Consider the following 7,466-nt stretch of genomic DNA (forward strand, 5'->3'; position numbering starts at 1 on the left):
AAGTACGATCAAATTCCAAGTGAAAAAGACTTAAAATAGTCATCGACAAAAAAAGATTTCAAATGTGATAAATCAACTGGACAATATAATTTTTCCCCACTATTCACAGAATTTTAAGGAAATAAGATAAATAGCATTGTTAGGAACCATAAGGTTTCCTTGTTATAGTAGGCACCCAAAGATATAAGCCTCTATAAAGATTGCATCATTAACTACTTAAATTTAGAGAATACTACATGCTTCAGCAGTATGTATACACAAATTACAATACAGAGATTAACATGGCACTTGCACAAGGATGATATGAATGTTTGTGAAGTATTCCATATTTTTCATTCTTCAGATGCAAGAAATGAAAAACAGTTATTAAAAAGTTGATTACAAAATTATAAGTGTAACAATACACGTAATTCATATAATTAAATTTAGTTTGACATCAGTGTATTAAATCTTCACCTTAGAAAGAAAGGCGTTTGCATAGCATAAACTTCACAAAACTTTTGAAATTAGATAACATTGTCATTTTATCCCAGAGAAAATTATTAGGACCTAGGACAAAAAGGAATCTTAAGCTGTTTTTATATGGAATGCAATCTGAAAGGACACATTATTGAACCTATATATTTTAAATAATGTAAAATTCAAGTATATCTAGGAGAGAATAAAATACATTATGAACATTATACAAACATAGAATATAGGAAATTTTAACATATACTTTTTCAGAAAAGCACCAGAAATAGTTTAGTTTCTGTATTACTCATTTCAACAGATAAAGCTAAAATTATTTCTGATTAAAAAATCACAAACTCTGTATGAATTATTATACATGTATACAAAAACACTTGCATACACTTTGACATCCAATGCAGGCAATTCTCTTGGAAGAATTCCGCTGAATCCATGAATTTTTCCAGTAAGTTATTTGTGTTGCCAGGAGGTTGTCGCTCATGCCTGTAATCATAGCTACTCAGGAGGCTGAGATCTGAGGATCACGGTTCAAAGCCAGCCTAGAAAGGAAAGTCTGTGAGACTCTTATCTCCAATAAACCACTAGAAAACCTCAAGTGGAGCTGTGGCCTAAGCAGTAGAGTGCTCACCTTGAGCTGACCACAGGCATAGTGCCCATTCCCAGAGTTCATGCCCCATGTCTGACAAAAAAGATATTGCTCTTATTTGGATTGTGAAATTATTTTGTATGGACACAAAGGATAGGCTTGCATTTTTGAAATTTAAGAAACTTAACCCGACCATTAGGACTTAGGAGAACAATTTGTTCAGCCTTCCACAACTTCATAGAGATAATGATATATACTTATCCTTTTGGCAATATCAAATGCAGTTTCTTCTAAATTGTACTTCAGGCCTGGTTTTATATAACCTTTGTTAGAAGGAGATCCAGCATATTTTTGTTATCTCAATTCTCCGCAGCAAGATGTAAGGGGGTCAAGAGGCCTTTAGTTTGGGCATTGGTATCTGTATCATGATGAAGTAAGAAAGAAGCCACTCTGGTATTATTCTATGTATGTGCACTGTGCAGGGTTGTCCAGTCATCTACAGTTATTGCATGGGCCGCTTGAGCCACCAACTCATGGACAATGTCTAAGTGTCCACTGTAGGCTTCCAGATAAAGAGGGGTACACTAATCATCACTAATATTCACATGAGTGGCCTTTTTGGAAAGTAGTCTCTGCACTGTAGTAAGCCTAATATTTGCGGCAGTCCAATGAAGAAATTTGCTTCGATCCTTCTCCATTTTTTTCTTGTAATTGATACCATTCCTTACTTTTTTATCTTGTTCCTCATCTTCCTAAGAATTGCCAAACCAGAGACTTTGAGTGCCAGTGGGAATGAGGTGTCCATGTATTTCCCTAATAGTTCACATTGGTTGAACTGGTCCGAAATGTCTGGTGAATTTTCTGTATATGTTTTTTCACCACGATTTATTTTCTCTTTTTCAAATTTTACTATTCAAAATTATTCTAACTGGAGAGTAGGGAATTGATGGAGTGCAGAGGAAAGATGTTCCTCCGTATTTAAAGGTACAGACTGAAAATGAGGACGAGTGATCTCTTCATGTGTAGATTATCCTAGGAATGAAAAAATAGGAAATAATGCCTTCTATATAAATGATTTGTGAAATGGCAGAGCAAAAAGTGAAATGATGAAACCAAAAATATAAAAGCAAAATAAATTAGGATAATTATGGAACAATCATATTATCTATGAGAACCATGAAAGAGAGAGAAGTGTGACAAAGATGTGCAATGACATAGCTAGCCAAAAATCCATGCCTCTGATCAATTTATAGAGCAAACAAAATTTTATTTTTTAAAAAAGATGGAAATAGAATTTATGTATTTACTTGAAATGAGTAAATACATTTTTAGTAGCCTACATAAAGAGACATAGCTTTGACCAAATTACAGACAATAATTTAAATCCTTGATAATTCTCTTAACAGATACTATTGAAATTAGTTGAATCACACTTTTCCTATACAATGAAGAAATAGGTCAAAGCTAGTAAAGCAGCTAGTGAAGTTCCCACCTTTCTCCCTAAACCTAATAATTTCTGGTTTGTAAAATTCTTCTTTGCTGTTCTGAGCCCATTAATACATAATTTTTGATGTTGAATAGACTGTATCTTTTGAATTAGATTGTATCTGCAGACTTTTGACTGTGCAATTACAGGACTTTGGATGATGCTTGTCTTAAAATGGTGTTCTAGTACAAAACTGGCATTGCTTTCATACCAAATGGGAAGAACAAGCCAGAAAAACAAAAGAAAAATGGCAATTCCGGGTATCTCAACTCCCATTCAAAATAATCAGGTGACAGAACAGATAATGAATAATGCAGAGGAGAGTTCCCAAAAAGCTCTACAAACACTATTGGCAAACATGGTGAATGAAAAGATTAAAAACCTGCAAAGGACTCAGTGTGAGCATAATAGGAAGAGAGAGGAGGCAAACCAAAGATCAAAACAGCTCTTGGGCATGAGGAAGCTACTCTAAGGTTAATACTGGAATTGCGTGAGCAGGTTGAGAACACTCAAAGTGACATAAAGGAATTGTGTGAGCAGCCTGAGAACAATCAAAGAGAAAGAAAGAAATTTCATGAGCAGTCTGAGAACAAAGAGAACTACAGGAGTTGCATGAATGTGAGGAAGCTAATCAAAGAGTAATACAAGAATTGGGAGAATGGGATGAGAATAGACAAAGATTACTAGAGACATTCATGGAATCCATAAACAGACAGCTGAAAGAAGTCAGGGAAACCACAAAGGGAATGCTGAATGGATCCCAACAGAAGGAATGGGAGTCCAAGGAAACCATAACCAATTAACTAAATGATTTGCGAATAAACACTGAATACCAAATTAAGGAAGTATAGAAGTTCATACAAGATCTAAAACAAAGCTCCAACAAAGAATTTGAAGCCATCGAAGCCGACCAATTAAAAGGAAAAGATAAAAAACAAAGTAGAAAGTCTTGACAGTAGGTTAGACCATGCAGAAGATTGAATCTCGGGCATTGAAGACAGCATAGATATTATAGAGAAAGAATATACAACCCTCCAAGACAAATTCAAGAAATATGATAGATCTATTCAACACTTGGAAGACACCATCAGAAGGCGTAATCTGAGGCTAATGTGTGTAGAGGAGCACCTAGAGACAGAAGTTAATGGTCTAGGAAATTTGTTTAACAGGACCCTAGCAGAGAACTACCCAAACATGCAAAAAAAACGGTCTATTCAGATACAAGAAGCTTTTAGAACCCCAAATAGACCAAACGACAACAGGAAATCCCATCGTCACATTACAATCCACACAGGATAAATTCAGACCAAGGAAAAGATCATTAAATCTGTCAAGGAGTAAAGTACAATCACCTATAAAGAGAAACCAATTAGAATCAACTCAGACTTCTCAGCAGAGACAATTTAGAGCCTGGAATTATGTATTCCATGCCACAGAGAGAAACAACTATGAACGAAGAATACTGTACCCAGCTAAACTCTCCTTCATAACTGAAGGTCAAATAAAAGTCTTCCATAGCAAATAAATATTGAAACAATATATCTCCACCAAACCAGTCCTACAAAAGATTCTTAAAGATTTCCTACATATAGAAAACCAACAAGACCACAATAAAGGCCAAGAAACCAAACCCAAACAGAATCCAAGAACCATAGGAAGAACCCAGGTGCTGCAACCCCCAAGAAGGTGGATAAAATGGCAGTAACTCCCAAATACCTTTCAATACTATCTCTCAACATTAACGGACTTAACTTTCGAATTAAGGGACATAGAGTCTCTAGTTGGATTAAAAAGCAAGATCCTTCTATCTTCTGTCTTCAGGAGTCACATCTTGCCCATAAAAACAAACACATTTTTAATGTGAAAGGCTGAAATAAATTCTACCAAGGAAATAGCCCCCATAAACAGGTGGGAGTTGCAATTCTAATATCAGATAAAATAGACTTCAAATTAAAATTAGTGAGAAGAGATAAAGAAGGTTGCTACATATTAATTAAGGGATCTCTCCTTCAGGAGGATATTACAATTCTAAATATCTATTTGCCAAACAATAAAGCACCCAAATTTATCCAAAAATATAACTTTAAATCTCACATAGATCCAAAGACATTAATTGTTGGGGACTTATATACACCACTATCCACACTACATAGATCATCTCAGCAAAAAACTAAACAGAAAAACTGCCGGTCTAAACAGCTGCATAGATCAACCGATTTAGTAGACATCTAGCGAATATTTCATCCAGCAGCATCACAGTACACGTTTTTCTCTGCAGCACATGGAACATTTTCCAAAATGCACCACATTTTAGGTCACAAATCAAACGTCAAAATTCAGAAACATTGAATTCATATTTTGCATTGTCTCAGTCCACAAGTGAATAAAATAAGAACTCAACACCACCAAAAGCCAAAACACCAAAAGAAAGTCCAGTAACTCATGTAGGCTGAACAACACACTTTTGGATCACCAGTAGGTCATGGAAAACCTTAGAAACAAAGTTCAAATGTTCAAGATATTCAAAAAATGAGCACAGAAATTATCTGCTCCTCTGGGACGCAGGACTCAGAGCAAAGTTTATAGCTCTGAGTTCTTACATGAAAAAAATTGGAGAGATCTGAAACCAACAATTAAATGAGACATCGGAATCTCCTTGTAAAAGAGCAGCAAGATGAACCCCAATCCAGTAGATGGAAAAAATTAATTAAAATCAAATCAGAATTAAATGAATTAGAATACAAGAAACTATAGAAAGAATCAACAAAACAAAGAGTTGGTTCTTCAAAAAAGTTAACAAAATGGAACCGTATTTTTTTTGATGAACATTGATGCAAAACTTCTCAACAAAATTTTGGCCAATCGACTTCAACAATTCATCCAAAAAATCATACACCATGATCAAACAGGATTCATTTCAGGTATGCAAAGCTGGTTCAATATACGCAAATCAATTAATATAATTCATCACACCAACAGGAGCAAGGATCAGAACCACATGGGTATTTCAATAGATGCAGAAAAAGCATTGGACAAGATCAAACACATAGAGCTCCTCCATGACCCAGCAATCCCACTTTTGAGCATTTATCCAAATGATCACAAACAAGACCATATTAAAGCTACCAGCACAACTGTGTTTATGGCAACATTATTTACCACAGCTAAGATATGGATCCAACCCAGATGCCCCTCAGTATATGAATGGATCAATAAAATGTGGTATATATACACAATGGAATTCTATGCCTCCATCAGAAAAAATGACATTGCCCCATTTGTTAGGAAAATGAAAGTCTGGGAAAAAATTATATTGTGAAGAAAGCCAGGCCCTAAAACATAGGCTCCATGGTTTCCCTTATTTGCAATAAATAGTATATGTCTGAGACAATCAGAAAAGCTAAGGTTAATTGATGTTAGGTGGAAGAACCCCAAGATAAGTATTTAAATATTTTTTTATTTTATGCGATTGTTTCTAAAATATTTATAAGATGATTTTTTGTTGCTTTGTATGTCCCTCCCCCACGATATAACCCCTGTTTTCACTGTATTTGATGTTGGTATAATTTGTGGAGGGGAAGGGAAAAGACAAATCATTTAAATAGGGATACAGTTGGACCCATTGCAACAATGAGGTGTACAAGATGTTATGTCAAAAAACAAACTTTACAACTTTGCTGGTGGCGGGGGGAGGGGGATATTGAGAGGCTATGAGGGGTGAGATGGGAAGGGATAAGAAGGGGAAACAAAGGAGGAGGCCACAATGCTTGATAAGAAATGTACTCATTATCTTGCCCATGTAATTGTAAATCCTCTGTATGATATTTTCAAAATAATAAAAACATACCTTCATATCTATTGATGGTATATGAATGCTATGCACCGAGAAGGGTCTTTTTGTTTTCACAGACGTCTTTGGCATACACAGACAGATAATGGATTATATGAAGGTACTAAAACTACAGATGCTTGCCAGGAGGAGAAAAACCTATTATTTATTTTTTTTTCAGAGGCTTCCCTTCTCATGAAAGAAATATGCTGCTTGAGGCAGGATTTCCCAAAATTATATTGCTAGGAAGAACTTAAACATCCATCTAACATTACAGAGTTGAGGGAGATGAATTGACCTCCTGAATAATTTACTTTGGGTCAAATAAAAGCAGGCTTACAAAAGGAGAGTAGACTTTAGAGAAACATGATGAGTTGTATGTAATAGGTGCTTAGCTGATTTTGTCAATAATACAGGGAAATAAATACAGCAAGGTAAAAAATTAAAGAAACTCTGCATTGAAATACTTATCTGTATGTGTGTGTGTGTGTGCGCGAGTGCAAATGTGCCTGTACACACACTTGCATGTGCATGTGTTCATTCATGCATTCATCATTCCTGCCCTAAGATTCTGTGCCCAAGGATAGTGGTCTACCACTTGAGCCACTGCTCCACTTCTGGTTTTTTGGAGATAATCGCATGTATTTTCATGATTGGACTGGTTTTGAACAGTGGTCTTCAGATCTCAGCCTCCTGAGTAGCTAGCTAAGCTGACTCACCCTCTGAGTAGCTAGTTAAAATTCTGTCTCTCCTCTATGCTTCAATGGTCTTTTATTCTTTTCCTGAGATAATCACAAGCCTAAGTCATATATATGTCTAATTGCTTTAAAAATACTGTTACTGCTTGGCACCAGGGGCTCCAATCTGTACTCTTAACTACTCAGGAGGCTTGAGAACAGAAACCAGGACAAATTTTAGTGGACTTCCTTCTCAAGCCATAGTTGAGTGCATTGGATTATTTCCACCATCCTGCACGATCTAGAGACTAACATTGGAAGGACTACAGGATCCAGGCTATCCAAGGTAGGACGCTAGACAAGTTGGTGTGCAACTCCGATGCCAATGATGATGAGAAGGCTAAAAGGACAGATCAG

At 35.8% G+C, this 7,466-nt stretch overlaps 1 pseudogene; it reads left to right on the plus strand.

Moving 5' to 3' along the window:
• The first annotated feature begins 236 nt into the window (after nucleotides 1-236).
• LOC138805399 (U6 spliceosomal RNA) lies at nucleotides 237-333 on the plus strand (annotated as a pseudogene).
• The last annotated feature ends 7,133 nt before the right edge of the window (nucleotides 334-7,466 follow it).

The sequence above is a fragment of the Dipodomys merriami genome, unplaced genomic scaffold, assembly GCF_024711535.1.
Source record: "Dipodomys merriami isolate MVZ:Mamm:240054 unplaced genomic scaffold, mDipMer1.0.p SCAF_391, whole genome shotgun sequence".
NCBI lineage: Eukaryota > Metazoa > Chordata > Mammalia > Rodentia > Heteromyidae > Dipodomys > Dipodomys merriami.